At 36.7% G+C, this 22159-nt stretch overlaps 1 long non-coding RNA gene across 2 annotated transcripts; it reads left to right on the top strand.

Annotated features, from left to right (window-relative positions):
• The first annotated feature begins 6242 nt into the window (after positions 1 to 6242).
• LOC137239282 (uncharacterized) lies at positions 6243 to 20471 on the top strand. Of its 2 annotated transcripts, XR_010949319.1 has the most exons (5): positions 6246 to 12715; positions 13111 to 13284; positions 13358 to 13588; positions 18601 to 18781; positions 18852 to 20471. It is a non-coding gene; the product is annotated as an uncharacterized lncRNA (long non-coding RNA). The 2 variants fall into 2 exon arrangements; XR_010949318.1 differs by having other exon boundaries at positions 6243 to 13284.
• Positions 20472 to 22159: the final 1688 nt, after the last annotated feature.

Below are 22159 nucleotides of genomic sequence, written 5' to 3'. Positions count from 1 at the left end.
GATAAATGCGAGACAATTGAAAATGTCCCTCTTGGAAAACATTAGGCATCCATTTTTTTAATTTGCAGCGAGTTACTCGCCACTCGTAGCAGACTGGTGTGTAACGACACCCTAAGAGCAACTCACCACATCAACCATACATCAGCTGATGTATGTACTAGTTGACCGAACACGCTCGCACGGGCGAATGCAACCCGGCGCGTGAGTGGCTCGGCCATTATAATTTGGGAGCGAAATCAGTAAGTTGAACTTACAAAAAATATATTTGTGCAACGTTTCGACAATTAATGTTATAAAAACCAAATAAAACTAAAAAGTTAAATTGTTAAATATAAAGTTTATTTATTTGCTTCATATTTGGATGCGCTTATTGGAAGCCCTCAAAGATCCACTTTTAACGCATTTTTACAAATCGTAAGTAGAGTTCACATTGCGACCGTGACATCGAAACCACGCGGCGCGAAATACAAAATGGTGGAATCACCGGATTTTCTTGGTTATGAAGAGGTAACCAATATTAGATTGGCCTGGCAAAGGATTAATCCAAATTTGCCAATAAGTTTTACGTGGTAGAGTCAGTCCCGACACCACTTCACAATTTCACAATATCATCAATAAGCTGAATATCACCATTTCACAAACTTTAAACACTGCAAATTCATGTTACATTTATTCTGCCAAACATTTTATGGGATGCCGATTTTAGTCCATACGAATACAACACAGTAAGTGGCATTATTTCAAGGCACAAGCACCAGTAGGAACCAGCAAAGACCAGCAGCAGGAAATATGTATATAATATGTATGTATTAGAGATATACGCCGCCGATAAACGCCGCCGCCGCCGCCGAATGTCAAAAATATCGGCGTAGCGGCGCGGCGTCCGGCGCGTTAATATATTTTCTACTCGTTTAAGACTGTTTGGGCCATTTATTGTTCATGTCGAAAATTGTTCGGATATGGTCGAAAGTGGTATCAACGGATGCACATCACCGCCAGTTAAAAGTAACTAATTGCGAAATTTAACTCTTTATAAATATTCAAAAGTTATTTAAAATAACCCAATTCACCAAGTTACTAAAACAAAATACTAAAAGAAAAGTTATATAATAAATTTATATGCTCACTTTGCATTTTTGAAAAAATTAGTAATGAACAATTAATTCAAATAAAATGACCCAAGGCGAACATGTTTTTACACTGTCCTCAAGAATAAGCGAAATCAGTGATGCAAAATCCTTTAGTAGGTTCTAGGGGCATAAACACTCCTTTGAAATTATTTTTACCTCATACTTAAGTTGAGGATATATGTACTTATGGGAAGGGTTTGAAAAATCACTTGGGCTTACATTCAAACATCTGTTGTTTATTTGCGAAACTATACAATAGCGTCTGAAATGTTAATTTTGATTTTCACACTTCATCCTTCAACACCCAAGTCTCCCGGTTTGACATTTCCTAAAGTTGGCGGCCCTATCCAAAACTAGTCCCTTGGAGTGAATCACATTGATGATAGCCTATCAACCAAGTTTAAATATCACCTGCACGTTACGGCTCCTTTTACAATTGTGAATACGTAGGCACATATATTTACCAGGTGAAGCTTTGTCCTTCGCAAGAACACTCAAAGTGGTGAAGCAAAATCCCAAGACAGTGGAACTAATGACCGTGTGTGATATTACCCTAACGTAGCGGACAGTCGAACTTGTCTGAAAACTGAAGCTACGCGGTCATCCATAATGAGCTCCTATATCGTAAGGCCGGAAAACAGTAGTTAACAACTTTCAACTTAAAATACGTGAAATCAATGTTGTGAACACAAACGTCTGCAATCTTTGGTCTACATTATAAAAATTTTACCCAGGGTCCTTGTAAAATTTTAATTATGTAGATGCGCCGAGGATTATACGGATTTTCACCCATGACGCAATGACATCCACTTAGACTGCTTATGATTTCGAGGGCGGCATCTTTGGCCGAATGGTCACTGCCTAACGTTTCAAAGTGTAGCTCGGCAACATAGCGCGACAAAAGCATCCGTTGGAAAGTCTTTGGAGCTACACCTAGAGCTTCTAGGAAAGTGACGTCGACGAAGGTATGAGTTCGAAGTCGCAGTCCTATAGCTTCTGTACTGGCATATGGTGTGAGGCTCAGGAGGCGTGGTAGCGACTGGTGGTAGGGATTCCTACTGTTCGCACATCGGAAATTTTAGCTCTTAAAAACAGCCGAAAAAACTAGAGGCGCCCTGTGCCACGATAGTCATGAGTATTAATAGACCATTCATAGCAACCCTAAGTCGCCTTTATGCGTGACCGCCAAGGAGCGACAAATGATTTAAAGAAATTGTGTTCGCGACGATTATTAGAAGTTAACCCTAGGTGACACTACGCTTTGCACGAGATATACAGGCAACTGTGTGACTATTTTATGTATATCTATTTCTTTTCAGCAGGCGCAGCAGTACCAATTCCAAAGACCGGGGTGAGGTTCGAAGCCTCTCTGGAGCATGCGAACGAGGGACAATCCCTTCGCAAGGAGCTACTCCTGAAAATTTTGGAACGGTCTGCGAGATTTTGATGAAAAAACCCCGGATCTTTCCGAAATGGCCAACACGTTGATTTCCTTAAATACATATAAACAAAACCTTTCCTAAATATTATTTTTTAAATAGAAAAATCAAGCTTTTAAAGTAAGAACACCGGCGTACGCCGGCGCGCCGCCTACACCGCCGCCGCCGGTATATAATAGAGCCTACGCCGCCGCCGCCGATAAAGTGATCGGCGTAAACCTCTAGTATGTATGTATAACTTTTTTTTACTTACGTTTTTTATTAGACATGTATGTATACGAAGTATTGCAATCTTAATTAAATGCGGTGCGTTCGCATAATATATTTTGGATTTTGATTACAACGGTGCGTATGTAAATATAAAACACCTGAATTTTTTTACTAAAACGGTGCGTGCGTCTAAATTCTAAACTTAACCACTAATACTTCCGCAATTTTCAAACCATTTTATAAGTATCGACATTTTCAAGTCTGCAATTTTTATTTTGCCTCAAATTTTTCAACTCATTTTTACAAATTTACATTTCCTTCAAATTTTTCATATTTTCAAATTTCTAATTTAAAAATTTATCAATTCATTTTACAAATTCTCATATTTTCAAGCTTCCATCATCATCTCACAAATCTTCCATTTAAAGATTTCTCTTACTCCAGGTAGAATTTCTTCAATACATTCATTTTTCAACAAAATATCACCATATAAGACTGAGTGAACTAGATAAACAGTCTGCAAGTACCCTATAAAATTGATAATTTTTTTGATATATGCGGTGGTTCCATTAAAAACCAATTAAATTTTTTTTTTGAAATATGCGGTGGTTCTGTTAAAAACCAATTAAAAATTTTTTGATATGCGGTGGTTCCGTTAAAAACCAATTAAAATTGTTTTGATATAAACGGTGGTTCCGTGAGAAGTCAAGAGAGATTTTTTATATAAAGCGGTGCGTCCGTGAAAATATACGAATTTTTTGAACAAAGCGGTGCGTCCATGAATATAAATGGATTCTTTTTGAACAGTTAACACAATTTTGAGATTTTTACCAATTAATACCTATATACTTTTGTGCAAATTTTAAATTCAATTACTTTTTACATACAAGTATACTGCAGTTTCAATTAATTCTTCCAATAAATTGTTAAATATTTCTTTAGCGACTATTCACATGTAAACCAGTTCTTTTATACAAAATTTTTTTTTCTCTTTTTATACTCAGTTGAGCAGAGCTCACAGAGTATATTAACGTTGGTTGTACAGGTATGGACTTCCATATATCAAAATCATCAGGATCGAAAAAAAATTTGATTGAGCCATGTCCGTCCGTCCGTCCGTATGTCCGTTAACACGATAACTTGAGTAAATTTTGAGGTATGTTGATGAAATTTGGTATGTAGGTTCCTGAGCACTCATCTCAGATCGCTATTTAAAATGATCAATATCGGACTATAACCACGCCCACTTTTTCGATATCGAAAAATTCGAAAAACCGAAAAAGTGCGATAATTCATTACCAAAGACGGATAAAGCGATGAAACTTGGTAGGTGAGTTGAACTGATGACGCTGAATAGAAAATTAGTAAAATTTTGGACAATGGGCGGGGCACCGCCCACTTTTAAAAGAAGGTAATTTAAAATTTTGCAAGCTGTAATTTGGCAGTCGTTGAAGATATGATGATGAAATTTGGCAGGAACGTTACTCCTATTACTATATGTATGCTTAATAAAAATTAGCAAAATCGGAGAACGACCATGCCCACTTTTAAAAAAAAATCTTTTTAAGTAAAATTTTAACAAAAAATTTAATATCTTTACAGTATATAAGTAAATTATGTCAACATTCAACTCCATTAATTATATGGTGCAACAAAATGCAAAAATAAAAGAAAATTTCAAAATGGGTGTGGCTCCGCCCTTTTTCATTTAATTTGTTTAGGATACTTGCCATAAGTCGAACAAAAATTTACCAATCCTTGTGAAATTTGGTAGGGGCTTAGATTCTGGGACAATAACTTATTTCTGTGAAAAAGGGCGAAATCGGATGAAGCCACGCCCAGTTTTTATACACAATCGACCATCTGTCCTTCCGCTCGGCCGTTAACACGATAACTTGAGCAAAAATCGATATATCTTTACTAAACTCAGTTCACGTACTTATCTGAACTCACTTAGTATTTTTTTTTTACTTTGTATTGGTATAAAAAATGGCCGAAATCCGACTATGACCACGCCCACTTTTTCGATATCGAAAATTACCAAAAACGAAAAAAATGCCATAATTCTATACCAAATACGAAAAAAGGGATGAAACATGGTATTTGGATTGGTTTATTGACGCAAAATATAACTTTAGAAAAAAACTTTGTAAAATGGGTGTGACACCTACTATATTAAGTAGAATGAAATGAAAAAGTTCTGCAGGGCGAAATAAAAAACCCTTGAAATCTTGGCAGGGATACTGTTCGTGGTATTATATATATAAATAAATTAGCAGTATCCAACAGATGATGTTCTGGGTCGCCCTGGTCCACATTTTGGTCGATATCTGGAAAACGCCTTCACATATACAACTACCACCACTCCCTTTTAAAATACTCATTAATACCTTTAATTTGATACCCATATCGCACAAACCCATTCTAGAGTCACCCCTGGTCCACCTTTATGGCGATATATCGAAACGGCGTCCACCTATAGAACTAAGCCCCACGCCATTTTGAAATAAGACCCACGCCCTTTTAAAATACTCATTAACATCTTTCGTTTGATACCCATATTGTACAAACGCATTCTAGGGTCACCCTCGAAAAGTCGACCAACTATAGAACTAAGACCCACTCCCTTTTAAAAAGACTCATTAACACCTTTCATTTGATACCCATATCGTACAAAAAAAGTCTAGAGTCACCCCTGGTCCACCTTTATGGCGATATCTCGAAAAGGCGTCCACCTATAGAACTAAGCCCCACGCCCTTTTGAAATAAGACCCACGCCCTTTTAAAATACTCATTAACACCTTTCGTTTGATACCCATATTGTACAAACGCATTCTAGGGTCACCTCTGGTCCACCTTTATGTCGATATCTCGAAAAGGCGACCACCCATACAACTACCACCACTCCCTTTTAAAACCCTCATTAATACCTTTAATTTGATACCGATATCGTACAAACACATTCTAGAGTCACCCCTGGTCCACCTTTATGGCGATATCTCGAAAAGGCGTCCACCTATAGAACTAAGCCTCACGCCCTTTTAAAATACTCATTAACACCTTTCGTTTGATACCCATATTGTACAAACGCATTCTAGGGTCACCCCTGGTCAACCTTAATGGCGATATCTCGAAAAGGCGTCCACCTATAGAACTAAGGCCCTCTCCCTTTTAAAATGTTCATTAACCCCTTTCATTTGATACCCATATCGTGCAAACAAATTCTAGGGTCACCCCTGGTCCACCTTTATGACGATATATCGAAACGGCGTCCACCTATGGAACTAAGGATCACTCCCTTTTAAAATACTCATTAACACCTTTCATTTGATACCCATATCGTACAAACAAATTCTAGAGTCAACCCTGATCCACCTTTATGGCGATATCCCTAAATGGCGTCCACCTATAGAACTATGTCCCACTCCCTCATAAAATACTCTTTAATACCTTTCATTTGATACACATGTCATACAAACACATTCCAGGATTACCCTCGGTTCATTTTCCTACATGGTTATTTTCCCTTATGTTGTCACCATAGCCCTCAACTGAGTATGTAATGTTCGGTTACACCCGAACTTAGCCTTCCTTACTTGTTCCTCAACACTTCAGCTTCAAACGTAAATTCAGACATTCAAATAAGTACTTCATTAATTTCATAGCAATTTGAACTAAATTATTTTTTGCAATTCTGATAACTACATATGTACCTTAGAAGTGGTATGCAAATGCAAAAAACTTCAGATTCAGAATCCGATTCCGATAATTCAGCCTCAAGTTACGAAAGTTTAGCTTCATCTTCGACCGAAGAAGTCACAAACCAGGAAAATAGATTTTCTTTGTCAACAGATTCGAAAATTCTTCCAGTAAAAATTTAACTTCTAATCTATCTTCAAATCTTAACGATTCAAATAGTGCAAAATTAACTTAAACTTCTTCTACTTTAAAATTAGATCTTAACAACTCAAATAGTACAACCTTAGTTAACCCTTCTTCTGACGTAAACCCAGATCTTAACGATCCAATTAGTACAAACGTGGCCTCACCTTGTTCTAATTCAGCTTCAGATCTTAACGATCAAATCATGGCAACACTTGAGGAAAAGAAAATTTTCATTAACACATGTGCTAATTCTATTAGAGAGAACTACAGTGGTGATCCTCTTGCACTTGATTCTTTTATAGACAAAATTGAATTACTTGAACAATTCGCTACTGCAGATTTAACTGGTACTTTTATAGCATTCTTAAAATCAAAACTAGAGGGTAAAGCCCGTGAAGCACTACCAAGACAAGTAAATTCAGTTAATGAAATTAAAACAGCTCTACGTAGTAGGATCAAACCGGACAACTCGAAAGTTGTAGCAGGGAGAATTACAGCGTTGCACGTTAGCAATAACAATTACACAGATTTTGCCAAAAAAGTTGAAGATTTAGCTGACTCACTTGAGCGGTCTCTTATTATTGAAGGGATCACTCAAGCGAAAGCTCATGAAATGGCAGTCGAACAAACGGTTAACGTGTGTCGTTTAAACGCAAAATCAAATTTAGTAAAAACCATTTTAGCCTCAACGGCACTTAATGATCCGAAAGACGTAGTAGCGAAACTAATTGTAGAACAAAATAACGAAGTAACAGAGCGTCAGGATTTAGCTTTTCGAGCACGTGGTATTAATACATTCAGAAATTCACGTGGTAGTTACCGTGGCTTTTACCCAAACCGCGGCTATACTGGTTATAGAAATAAGAGTTAATTTTCATACAATAGTAACTATAACGGTAACAATAATCAGAGATATCGATATGATAACAGAAATAGATACCAAAATAACAACAATAATAATATACGTCCAAATTCCAATTCAAATACAAATAGCAGTAACAATAGAGGTAACAATTCTAGATCATCCAACGGTAGAGGTAGAAACGCAAACGTTCGCGCTTTAAACGCGAGTGACCCTCAGGAGCGAACACTGGTGGAGGACGAACTAACCGAGTAAGTGAATTTCCCTCACCAATATGCATATATTGTTTAAACCTAAATTATTCAGATTTCATAGAATTACAACTTAGCGAGTCACAAAAATGTTGTTCTTTTCTAGTAGACACTCAAGCCGACATTTCTCATGTATCATCATATCATGTATAGACAGTAACATTTCCTTAAATACAAACGACATTATTAACATTACCGGTGTCACTTTTAATTCAGTTTCTACTTTAGGTAAAATTACAGCAAATTTAAAATTTTCAAACTTTTCTATTAAACATACTTTACATGTAGTAAATGAAGACTTTAATATTCCATCCGATGGCATACTGGGTAAAGATTTTCTGAAAATTAACAAATGCATTATTAATTATGAAAGAAATAGTATTTCCTTTTGGATAGGTAATGAAAAAGTTGCGATACCAATCCTGCACGGAACAGAAAGCGACAGTTGTATCATTTCTCCCAGATGTGAAATATTCAGACTTTTTGATTTTGGAGATTCACCCGAGCCACTTTTCGTGAACTCGCAGGTAATTGAAAAAAGCGTTTTCACAGTTAGGTGCATTGTTAATTCCAGTAACCCAATAATTAAAGTCATAAATACCACGGATGATATAAAGTATGTGAAAAGAAACAGTATTCGGACAAAAAAACTTTCAAATTATAATGTTTATACAGTTAACAAGACAGAAACAGAAGACAAACGTATGCAAAAACTTATTTCAATTTTAAAAAATCAAATACCTCAACATGCTCATAGTAAATTAATTGACCTTTGCATAGATTATGCCGACATTTTCGCTCTTGACGCGGACAAAATGACTTTAAAAAACTTCTACGAGCAAAAATTAAGATTGACAGACAACGAGCCGCTATATGTTAAAAACTATAGATTGCCATACTCTCAACGCGAAGAAATAAATCGCCAAGTAAAAAAATTGTTAGACAACGACTTGATTGAACCCAGTTATTCGAATTACAATAGTCCTTTGATTGTAGTCCCAAAGAAAGATACTAATGGTCAAAAAGCTTATCGTATGTGCGTAAATTTTCGCGCAGTAAACAAAAAACTCATTGCTGATAAATTTCCACTAGCTAGAGTTGACGATATTTTAGATAATCTCGGTAGAGCAAAATATTTTTCCACATTAGATATTTTTTCTGGATTTCATCAAATCCCCTTGCATCCTGACTCACGTGACATTACTTCTTTCAGCACTGACCGAGGTGCATTTAGATGGAAAGTGCTTCCATTCGGTTTAAATATAGCACCTAATTCATTCTCACGAATGATGACAATAGCTTTTTCGGGTATACCAACCAACGTCGTATTTTTATACATCGACGATATTATCGTCATACGTTGTAGTGAAGCACACCATATTAAAAATCTTTCAAAAGTTTTCAATACTTGTAGGTCTTTCAATCTCAAACTTAACCCAAATAAAAGCAACTTTTTATGACCAGAAGTTACATTTTTAGGTCATAAATGTTCAGCCAAAGGTTTGTTGCCAGACGGCTCCAAAAAAACGCAGGTAAAAAGTATACAAAACCGACTGATAAAGACGCGGTACGACGATTCGTCGCGTTTGCAAACTATTACAGACGGTTTATACCTAATTTTGCGTCTCTGGCAGCGCCTCTAAGTTGATTAAGCAGGAAAAGAGTTGAATTTGTATGCGATGTAGAGTGCGAAAATACATTTTTATCTTTGAAAGCAGCGTTACTTTCACCAAAATTACTTCAATATCCAGATTTTACTAAACAATTCATTATTACCGTTGATGCTTCCACAACTGGATGTGGCGCTATTTTAAGTCAAGAACAGCAAGGTAGTGATTTACCAATTTGTTTCGCTTCTAAATCATTTAATAAAGCAGAGCAGAAAAAACCAATAATAGAATTAGAGCTTTTAGCTATTTACTTTGCAATCAAGCAATTTCGACTATACGTTTATGGCACCCATTTTATTGTAAAGTCAGATCATAGACCTCTAGTATACTTATTCAATATGAAAGACCCATCTTCAAAACTTTCAAGAATAAGACTAGAACTAGCTGAATATAATTTCACTGTTGTATATATTAAGGGTAAATCAAACACTGGTGCTGATGCACTATCGCGCATCACTATGGATGAGATTAAAGAGTCGAACAAACAAATTTTAGCAGTATAGACAAGATCAATGACAAAACGGCAAAACGACAATAACCTACCTATTAAAACAGACAAAAACGACGAAAAACAACTTACTATACACGTCTACGACAAATTTTCATTTAATTTTTCGAAAAAAGTTCCACGGATAAGATCTGCAATTACCTACGATAAAAATAATAAAACAAGTTTAAGTATTTTTGCCCATATTAAACATAAGAAACTCGAGTTACTTAGTTTTGAGCTTGTTAACGAAATAATTACTTTAGAGAAATTACTTTCGAGGCTTGAATCAGAAGCCGGCAATCACAAAATTAAGCAGATTGAATGGCCTAAAAACGATATTTTTTTCGAACATTATACTATTACAAATTTCAAAAATATTGGAAATAAAGTTTTAAAATCATTACAAATTATACTAACAGATCCAGTGGAGACAGTAACAGATGAAGATACAAAATTAAAACTAATGAAAATTTACCATAATGATCCCATTTCTGGTGGACATTGCGGAATGAAGACTTTACGCAAAACTACGAACAAAATTTTATTGGAAAGATATGACTCGCGATATATCGAAATATATCAAACATTGTAAGGATTGTCTTTTAAACAAGGTTAAACCTAAAACAAAAGAAAAACTTGTTTTAACACCAACTCCTTGTAAACCATTCGATATACTGAGTCCAAATATGGTAACAAGTTCGCACTTACCATGATTTGCGACATGACTAAATACCTGGTAACAGTCGCTGTACCAGACAAATCGGCAAAAACAATCGCATCAGCAAATTTTGAAGGATTCATTTTAACATACGGCATAATGAATGCCATAAAATCTGATTTAGGTACTGAATTTAAAAATGAATTATTCGAAGAATTAACAAAGCTTTTAAATATTCAACATAATTTTTCAACTGCATACCATCACGAAACTGTTGGCACGATTGAACGTAATCATAGAGTTTTTAATGAATACTTACGTGCATATTTAAAAGATACTTTTTCTGATTGGGATGTTTATTTAAAATACTTTACTTTCCTACACAATACTACGAGTAGCACAGTTTTCGACAATCAATTTTCGCCTTTCGAGTTGGTCTTTGGGAAAAAGGCAACTTTGCCTAATGAATTGACAAAAGAAACAATTGACCCAATTTATAATGTCGAAAACTATGCCAAAGAAGTTAAGTTTAGGATGCAGAAAACGCACAAAATGGCACAAAACCTAATTAATAAAAATAAGTTACAAAGTAAAAATCTGTACTATAAAACGGCACGACCTTTAGTTGTCAAAATCGGAGATAAAATACTTTTACAGAAAGAACCACATCATAAACACGAACGCAAAATATTTATCAAGGTCCGTTTATTATAACCGAAATTAACGAACCTAACGTAACTATTTTCGATGAAGTTAAAAACAAAGAAAAAGTTGTACATAAAAATCGCCTAAGTAAAATAAATTCACATTACTTTAATACTTTGAATAAACCGTAAATTTGATTGCAAAATAAATCTAAATTTTTTTAATAGCATTTAAGCAGCCACGAAGGCTTAAAAACTGTTAAAACAAAAAAAAAAGGAAATAACACAAAATTTTGTATATTCAAAGAAAAAAAACCTATTTCATAAAAATTGTTCATAACACAAAAAAAAAAAATTTTTTTTCCTTTACAAACAGCCAAGAAGGCAGAACAAAAATCATACAAATCTAAATTTAAATACAAAAAAAACCGAAAATTCTTATTGCTATATACTTATATATCAAATATGCCAATTGGCATAACAAAAACTCTCTAGTTTTAAAAACATAGTACAAAATATGTTAAACTATACAATTAAGATAAATAAAAATGTAACCAAACGAAAAAAAAGCTTTATTATAGTTTATAATACTTAAAATTTACAATAAAATACTCTGACTAATAGTTTTAGTAAACGAAATTCATTAAAAACTGAATACTTATATCAAAATTTTATACATATATCTTACAACTACTATTTGTGAATTGCAATGCAAAAAATTTCAATAACATTTTACAAATAAATTTAATTATCATTAACTAAAACTTTAAATGACTTCAATAACATGTATAAACAAATCTGATTATCATTAATTGAAACTATTGTACAAATTAAATAAGCTCATAAAGTTTTCATAAATTGTAAGATAAGCTGATGTATGCTTGAATTCATTAAATTAACATATTTCACATCAAATAATGTCAGACAAGAAGAAGCCAGCAGAATTGATCACTCTGCCGACTTCTTCTTCCCAAAGGAGGGTGATGTAACGACACCCTAAGAGCAACTCACCACATCAACCATACATCAGCTGATGTATGTACTAGTTGACCGGACACGCTCGCACGGGCGAATGCAACCCGGCGAGTGAGTGGTTCGACCATTATAATTTGGGAGCGAAATCCCCTGCAAGACGGAGGTAACCAGTTCACCCACACATTCAAAGCTTTTTTCGCTCTCCACTAACACATCGACGTTTCATCCTGTCATCGAAATGACAGTTCATTAATTATTCCGGAAAACATTGAAACGCAAAAAAAATATAAATTGTTTACAACGAAAAATATCTTGTGCTTTTAGTTGTGACATGTGACGGAAATTAAAAATTTTGTTGCAGAGAACACCTTTTTGCGTTGGCGACCTTCGCCCAAAATAACATTAAGTTAATTTGAGTTGTGACATGTGACTGAAATTAAGAATATTGCTGCAGAGACCATCTTTTTGCGTTGGCGGCCTTCGCCCAAAATAATATTAAGGGTAAAGTTTTACAAGACGGTACACCACCTAATTTAAAAATATCAAATAATAATAAAAACGGAGCTCGAGGCGCGCCTTTTGATTCCACGTTTGATAATTTTTGATAAAAATTGGGTTGTGCACCGTCTTTTAAATCGTTACCATATTAAGTTGTATAGAATCGACGGGATGGCCTACAAGGTTTTATGTCAACTAAATCGCTCCCGATATGGTCGGGCTAGTACCTTAATGGTTCCCGGAACGTACCCGATCTGCATCCGGCAAAGGACCACCAAAGTCGATAACGGGGAGTGTCCTTATCGCTACAACAACAACAACATTATTTACTTTCTGATTTTCATTCATACGTATGTGCATTTTTAAATAATAAAAAAAATGTTATATTATTCTAATAGATAGCATCTCCGCCGGGTTGCGATTCAGCTCAGAATATGCCAAAATCAGAGGAAATCTACAAAAACAAGGTACTTTACAAGCAACATGCTTTGGAATACGGTACCAAACTGGTTGGATGTATTTCCCTAAAAAAGGGTGGAACTACGCATCTTGGTTTGCCAGTATTTGCTTCGGTAATTTATATTGATTTGTAGTGATTAAAATTTGCAAATAGTAGATAATGTAATGTGAATTAAAATTGAATAGGTAGCCGGAGCAAAAAAGGCAACTGATCGGCATGCAACTGTTATTTATGTGGTGCCACCGGGAGCTGCTGCTGCTATCCTAGAAGCATTAAAAGCAGAAATGTCTTTGATTTTTTTTATCACCAAAGTTGTGCCATAACATGATAGGGTTCGCGTTAAGCACGCTCTCTTAAGGCAAAAAAAATCGCGTCTAGTCAGGCCCGATTGTCCAGGAATCATCGCACCAGAAAGGGTAAGTAAATTGCCTACCATATTAAATATATAAGCAACATGTATGAATTTTTTAGTGATAATTTGTCATGCTTTTGTTGATAATCAACTGAAGAATGCAAATACGACAGAGTTCGAAGTTCATGTGAAAACCAATTAATTTTTTTAATTAGCATTTGGAGAGAAAAATACATATGTATGTATGCATAGAACTGCATAGAAGGGGAGGAAAAATTAATTATTATCAGTAGATTTGCAAGATTTTTGTCATTTTCCCTGCATCGCAGTTGCCATTACATTGCGTTAAGAGAGGACATCAACACCTTACTACCCACAGCCAGTTAAAATTATTGTAAATTTTGCTCTTTTCATCACTGTTTCAAAACGTGAAAAGTTAAATATCGAGCATTCCATGGAGAATGGTGCATTTTAGCAGACTTTCGCATTGCCGGCATTATTAAGATTCAATCCCTAGAAGGTTTAATGTAGTCAGTTCCCGAGATGGTGGGGCTAGTACCACAAAGGTGCTTGTTACCGGAACGTAGATAGATAGATCATTTATTGAGGATTGCACAGTGACTTGCACATCTCCTTCACAGCACCTCATCCTAGCCGACTTCCTTGATGAACCCCAGCAGTGTTCTTTGCTTGAGGGATTAAATGTGGGAATGCTCTGGCCATGGTGAGCCCATAAACTTAGCCCTACGTCTTGAAATTGCGCCGCAATCTAGAAGGATATGGGCCACCGTCTGCTGATCCATCACAAAATCGGTATGTGTTGTTCGATACTATACCCAGCTTTTGCATGTGACTGTTCAGTCTACAGTGTCTTGTAAGAATAGCCGTTGGGGTTCTTAGGTTATCTTTTTGAGAGGCCTATTAATGCCCTATATCGAGTGGTGTTGTAACCCCCTAACAGTAACTTAGATTGACTCAGGCCTGGCATATTGCGCCAGTGTTCTCTCTTTTCCCTCCCTTCTGCTAATAAATGCCCCTGTGGGCCAACTGGCAGGAACGGCTCGGGATCGATGGGTCATGCAGTTGCTGCCTCTCTTTCCGTCTTGTCCGCCTGCTGTTGTTGTAGTAGCAGTGCTTCGCCCCATCCAATAGGTGCGACCGATCACAAATTGTCATCAATGTCCTCTAACGGGAGTCCAAAGAAACTTTCTGTTTCAACAGGGGTGGACCATAATGAAAGGGATGTTAGGGGCGTTGGTTCCACAATACAATTAAAGACATGGTTGGTGTCATGTGGGGACACATTGCAAGCAGGACATACATTTTGTATGTCGGGGTTGATTCTGGATAGGTAAGAGTTTAGCCTGTTACAGTATCCAGCTCGAAGTTGAGCTAGAGTGACTACTCTCGTTTCCCTAGGGAGAGTGCGTTCCTCCTCTGCTAGTTTTGTTCTTTGAGTACAGGAATCACCGGCATAGAGGTCCGACGCCTGTTTGTGGAGTTCACTGAAGACATGCTTGTGTTTTTTAGCTTCATACGGCTGTGTTCTCAGGTGCCGTATTTCCTCATAATGTAATGAGGCCGTGAACAACAAGAGCCACAAAAGATTTATAAAAGTTACGAGGACGCTGGATTTTGGAATCTAGCCCAGAGCAACCTGTCCGATGCAACCATCCCTTGCACGTGAAACACTGACAAGAGTATTTATTTTTTTAATTTAATTTATTTATTATTACGGCTGTTTAGGCCCAAAACTTAAACTACTAAGTACAGTTCATTGTTATAATCACTTATTTCTATTGAATATGCTGTTGGAATGCCATGTGATTCCGATCAGCATATTTACTAGCGTGACAGAGGGACGAGTCTGGGAGCCACTCATTAAAGGAAGGTTGGAAAGGACGCGTTTCCAATCCTCCAGTGCTCCCAGCTTAAGGCAACAAAATTTGGAACTTATATTTTTCAATTATATGTGTATTTTAAGCTTTCGGAATGTATTAGTCTCCGATCAATGCAGCTAAACATGTTTTTGGATGTTGGAAATTGAAAATAAAGTGTATCCAATCACCCCTCAACTTTGTTTAGTAAAGACGCTGTCGGAATGCATGAAGATTCCGATTAGCAGAGCTCAACATATAATGGGAGGTTGAAAAGGACGTGTTTCCAATCCCCCTTGCTCCAACTTTTATTTGGCCTTATTTTCGTTATTTTTGTTACACATTATATAATTTTATTGTTATATTTATGCTGTCGGAATGCGAATGATTCCGATCAGCAACAGTAAATACCAGCTGGAAATACCGAATTCCAGCGAAATTAGTTGTTGGAACTGTCTGGAGTTACAGGTGGCGACCGATTTTCTTTTCCTTAGGGCCGGATGCATTGTATTTTGCTGCTACCATTATTACCATTCCCTTTTCGCGCTCCAGTATCGGTATATCATGTAAAAAAATAAAAGAAAAAAAAACTATCTTATTGGAAGGGTTTTACAATGCTCCAATAAACTTTTTTTAAAAGTATTGAAGTTATTACTACTTTTTATGTGATTAGGAAGTTCATTGAAATATTTCAGGCCCTTATATATATGACCGTCCTAAAAAGATTCTTTTCCGGCAAACGCAGCAAACCCATTTCTCAGTACTGGGGTCAGGAGAAGTACCCGGATTGGGGTCGATACCTTCCCGGAAGAGGAGAGTATGGCGCAGACCCGCTGCAAGGATCTGCTGGGGGGTTGATAATTTGTGGGAGAGTGGAGTCCGCCTGCTCATTGCCCTCCACTCCCTTGTGGCCTAGGACCCAGGCCAACAGTACTACGTTGTGTGCTCCTAATTGATTCAGCTTTTCTACGCACTGAAGGACAAGTGCTGACTTTATTTCGAACGCCGCAAGTGCCTTTAGTGGAACCTGACTGCCTGACTGAGTATGGCAATTGTTTCATTGGGGTATCAGCGCTGAAGGTTCAGCTTAGCGCACTAACTTATGGCGAATACTTCCGCTCGAAAATGCTCGGATGTGCTTTTATAGTTACTGATATTTTGGTTCTGGGTCCGAAAACTCTGGCTCCAATCCCCTCTGGCGTCTTCGAGCCATTTATGTACCTTCCGATCTTGAGCCTAGTAATACATTGCACCCGCCTATACCTATACAGCCGTACCAAGAGACGGAGCAGCCCATTACATATTGGCACAACCGGAGCACTGCTCGACATCCATCCTATATGAAAGCTGTGCATTCAAAAGTGTTTGTACCAGTGGCTGGTGCACACCGAACTGGACCAATGTATGCTATATTGAGGCCTGCACAAATACCAAGCTATGTTTATGTAAATAATGTTACTGCTAATGTCAATTTGCACGGTTGAGCACATACAGTACCTACGTTTATACAAGGTGGAACACCACACTACCTACATGGCGATGTAGCCACCGATCAGGTTGTTGTAAGAGATTAATTAAAATATGTTATTCATAAACACTGATTCTTATATTTTTATTATCATTAATCTGTAGACTAGACTCATGACGGGTATTCTTACTGGACACTGCCTTCTGGCGTCTCATGCCTTTAAATTAGGCTTGGTCAGTGATAGCAGATGTAGGAAGTGCGAGTTGGAGGAGGAAACGATCGATTTCATTCTGTGCTCGTGCCCTGCGCTTGCCGGGCTAAGACTCCAGCTGACAGATGTCAGATCTAGAAGCAGCAAGTGGCTTAAGTTCTAGGAATCCGCTAACCCGCTGGAGCCATGAGAAGCGTGAGTGCACTTTGGGTGCCCCAAAACAAGTTCCGTACCTGCTCCGAATAATTTGATAGATAGATAGATTAGATAGGGATCTGTTCTAGGTCCAACTCTTTGGAATGCGGTGTATGGCGGGGTGCTACAAATCGACCTTCCCGGAGGCACGGAAATTGTCGGCTATGCAGATGATATTGTCGTAGTAGCAGTGGCCAAGAAACTTGAGAAGAATAACGGAATGGTTGACGAACACGGGGCTGGAGATGGCTAGCAATAAGACAGAAGTGGTTCTGATGAGCTCAAAGCGGACTGTGGATGAGTTGGTCCTAACCATAGGATATTTTCAAATAAATTCAAAGCCCTCCTTGAAATATCTAGGAGTAATCATTGACTCAAAACTAACTTTTAGGGAGCACTTCAGGGCGGTGGGGGACAAAGTTTCTAGAGTTAGTGGAAGCGAAGCTACCCGTCAGCGATTATCCAACGTAACCAGCTCTATAATATTATATGCAGCACCAGTATGGCACAGATCTAAAATGGTCCACCAAAAAGATATACTAGCAGCCTACCGCATTTCTGCTATACGAATAGCATGTGCTGTTCCGACGACGCGATCCATGTTTTATCCAGGAAAATCCCAGTAGATCTACTCTCAGGTGAAATGGCCGATCTGTATGGCATTGGATTCAGCCGACCATCTGAAGATGCTAAGAAAAGCGCAAGGTCACGAACAATAGTTAGGTGGCAAGAACGGCGGGAAGATTCGAGAAAAGAGCGCTGAACCTTCATGCTAGTCCGGAATATAGCGGAATGGTACGAGCGAAAACACGGCAAACTAAATTACCATCTCACACAGATATTGAGCGGGCACGGTGGCTTGAAGGAATATCTACATAAGCGTGGGATAGAGGAGGATCCTTTCTGTCCAAGCTGTCCGTCCGAATTGGAAAGCGCAGAACATGTAATATTTCACTGCCCTCGTTTTCACGGCGAAAGACTGTCTGTAAACAGAGTTTTTGGAGAGGAACCTTCCATTAGGAATTTAGTTCCACGAATTTGCGGACAAATAGATTGTTGGATTGCTGTGAGCAAGATGGCCTTTATAGTAATGACGAAATTGATGATGCATGCCGAAAGGGAGTGTAGAGAAATGCTCATACGAAGTAGTGGCGACTAAATCGCCGTTGAAGTTACTTTACCAGGTCCTGATTCTAGTTATCTGAAATTTCTCTTGTGCCTTTGGAAAAGAGCTATGTGTGGAGCCCTATTTATGGAACACTTTTCGGCTTATATTAAAAACTTTTAATCTATTCTTACTGATATGAGTTTCTTTTTCATTCTAGGTAATTTCATTTTGACGATGTGAGGATAAAAATATCCCAAATATTCCAGCTGTGGCTGTAAGAACATACATTTGCTCAAATTAGAAGAAAACTGCACGGTTGTGCACATCCAGTATCTAGGTTTATACAAGGAGGAACACCACACTACTTTCACGGGGATGTAGCCACCGATCACGTTGTTGTAAGAGCTTATTTTAAATATGTTATTCATAAACACTGATTCTATTATTTTGTTTTGGTTTTTACTTTAGAGTCAACCTGTTATATAAGCGATGTCAGCTGCCTGTAACGTAAGCGCCTTCAGATGTAATAGTTACCGCGGACGCGGTCACAGGAGTAGTTCACTACGTGGGGATTACACTAATCAAGGACTTTCAATATCGGAAGGTTTTCCAGCACTATAACACACCAACAATATGTGCAATCACCCGAATAAATTGTACAACAAACGTTAACACCACATCATCAGCCAGAAACAACAACAACAAACGCAACAAGTTGAAACTTCTAAACAATTAATGACTAGTGAACCACCAACATATCCGCAATATGCGCAAACATCAACACCAACATGTGTCGCCTACTTTGCAAAACGGTGAAGATGGCCAAGGCCATTCTGATTCTAATACTGATAAAGGCGAACCATTGGCAAATTTAAAAACTCAAACAGACCACGAAAAATGTTGATGATGGTATTAATTCTAGTACGGATAGTAAAGAATTTAAACCTAGGAAAAAAGCTAAACTTGATAAAAACTTAACCGAAGATGACAATGTTTCTAATTCTAATACAAAGGAAGATGAACCTTTGATAAATATGAAGCTTAAAACAGAGTTATCAAAAAATGACGATGATGATAATGATGTTGATGCAAAGTCCAATGTTGAAAATGATGAAAATTATGAAACAGAATCTGAAAATAGTATGAGTGTGGATTATAACCTGAAGCAAAACTGTCATATCCGGTACGACCAGAATTAGATGTTAAGAAAATAGCCTACATAAAAAGGCTCAGTATATTTATGGAAAATGTATCATGAGACAATGCCCAATGTATGTATTTCAATTAAATTCAGCACATTGTTGGAAAAAGCATCTAAACTTTATGCATCGTGTAGAGAAACCAGAACATTTACAATTTAAATATAACGAACGTGGTGCAAAATGTAAATTTTGTGATATTCAAGCAGCTACACCAGCTTCAACAAATTATTGGACCATAAGATTTCGAAGAAGACGAAAATACATTCAAGTATGAATTTTCATTTACGCGTACAACACGCTGAAACAATTGATGTAACAACGAAAAGTTTAGAATTGAATGTTTGTCCATATTGTAATCACAATGGTATTTACGCAAACACTTAATACATCTTTTCTACGTTTAGAATGTGGTGAATAATTTAGAACAAATACAAGTTTACGTGTGCACCACAAGATTTGAACGGAAATATCTTGAGGGTATGGTTACACCTATGTGGCATCTACAAGCTATTTATAATGACTAGTATGGAATGAATCCGGATATGGAAGAAAACGGAGGTGACGAAATGAATCACCATGCTTCTTTGGATTCTGGTGATACTCCTGACATGCTTCCTAATTTCCCTACGTCTGATGTTACTATACCTACCAAACTAATATGACTGCAAACTGATGAGCAACACTACCAGCGCAGGAAAAATAAGAACTTCAAAACAAGGTTTCGGAAAGGGCGCGACTATGAATAGACGTTAATGTATTTATATAGTTTATAAATATATAAAATTCACATATGTAAAGTTCGCTACAGTAATAAGGCAATAATTTAAATTGTAAAAAAACATTGTATATATGAATAATTTATAATTAAATATTATCTGAACATAAAGGACGCGTTTCATTCATAGAAAAAGCGATTTGACAGAAGGTAACCGATACGGGTAACCGATAGGCCAGTTACCCGTGTTGTTGTTGTTGCATATGTTTTGGTTAGCGATAACGAAAACATAACTGATGAAGTAACTTAAAAATGTAAATAACATCGAGCGAGAAGGAATGTCGAAAACACAATAGGTAAGAGCGAGAAAGCGAGTCACACGTACACTATTTTGAGAGAGCGCATGCGTTACCTTTTTCACGACAGCAATGTAAAAGTCATTAAGACGATAATTGGTGAACAAGTTATTGGTGACGATTAAGTAATCGATTAGGGAACGGGTACCTGTCTTGTAGGGTCAGTAAGCTGAACTTACAAAAAATATATTTGTGCAACGTTTCGACAATTAAAGTTATAAAAATCAAATAAAACTAAAAAGTTAAATTGTTAAACATAAAGTTTTAGGCAAGGCGTCTTGTCCGTCCTGATGTGACGTTGTTTAAATTTTTCTCAATTTATTAAATAAATTATAAAATTAAAAAATTGCTTCAAATAAATGTTTTCATACATTTAAAAAAAAAAAAAAAAAAAACCAATATGGGTAATCCCCGATTATTAAAATCATAAAGTTTATTTATTTGCTTCATATTTGGATGCGCTTATTGGAAGCCCTCCAAGATCTCCTTTAAACGCATTTTTACAAATCGTAAGTCGCGTTCACAGGTGGCTCTTATTATATTTATCCCCTTTGCCTATATGGCCTATTTATTAGGCATCGTCAGCGCTTATTGATATATACATATGTAGCTCGACACACCAGGACAGAGCGTGGCAGCTTTGCGGTCACATTAAAAATATCGAGAAGCATCCATGAGCGGAAAAATTTCGATGCTTATACAAAAAAAGAATAGCAAGGGTAACAATTATGTACAAATGTAATTCATTTTGTATTTAAATGAAACAAAGTATCAATATTTGTTCCAAACGCACTTTGACGAACATAAATATTTGATAAATGACAATTTTTGCATGCTAGGTTAGGAGCTTTTAGGCCGTTAAATAAAAGGCAAAAATTAAAATTTCTTTTACCCTTCTACGCATTTCGACGCTTTTCTGATTCCTACATTGCCCACTTATTTTGGACTCGTTTCGGATTCTTAAATTATGAACGTCGTGAGCATGTTTGAGGGGTTGCTTTGTTTGGGTAAATATGTGTACCTTATAAAAATTCTTAAAGCGCTTATAGTTCTGGAGTTCAATACGGGTCCGAAATACGTGAAATATAGCAGCCTCAAAAATGCTATAACCAAAGGATCTTTTATGACTCCAATTTTATGAAATTATGAACAAACGAAAACTATTAAAATCAGTAAACTAGGGAGCTCCGGAATAAAAACTCAGAAATTTTTCTGCGACAATTTATTCTAAAAAAATAATTAATTCAACTAATACGTATTTCACATCTATCTTATTCTGATGGAAGTTTTATCACAACAATTTTCTCAACTATGTTCCGTAGTGTGTCATTACAGAACTCAAAATTAGCAGTATATGACGCCAATAAGGCTAATATACATATGATATCGGAAGGAGGCCTGTATAAGACTTATGTGAGAGGCTCCTAAATGAGTTCATAACGATTCAAAGTTTGGACTCCTTTCAGACTAATTGTTGCCTCCGAGTGTTTGCTGGGTTGTTTA

Source organism: Eurosta solidaginis, chromosome 2, assembly GCF_040869045.1.
Source record: "Eurosta solidaginis isolate ZX-2024a chromosome 2, ASM4086904v1, whole genome shotgun sequence".
In the NCBI taxonomy this organism is placed as follows: Eukaryota; Metazoa; Arthropoda; class Insecta; order Diptera; family Tephritidae; genus Eurosta; species Eurosta solidaginis.
This window is presented reverse-complemented; position numbering and strand designations above follow the sequence as displayed.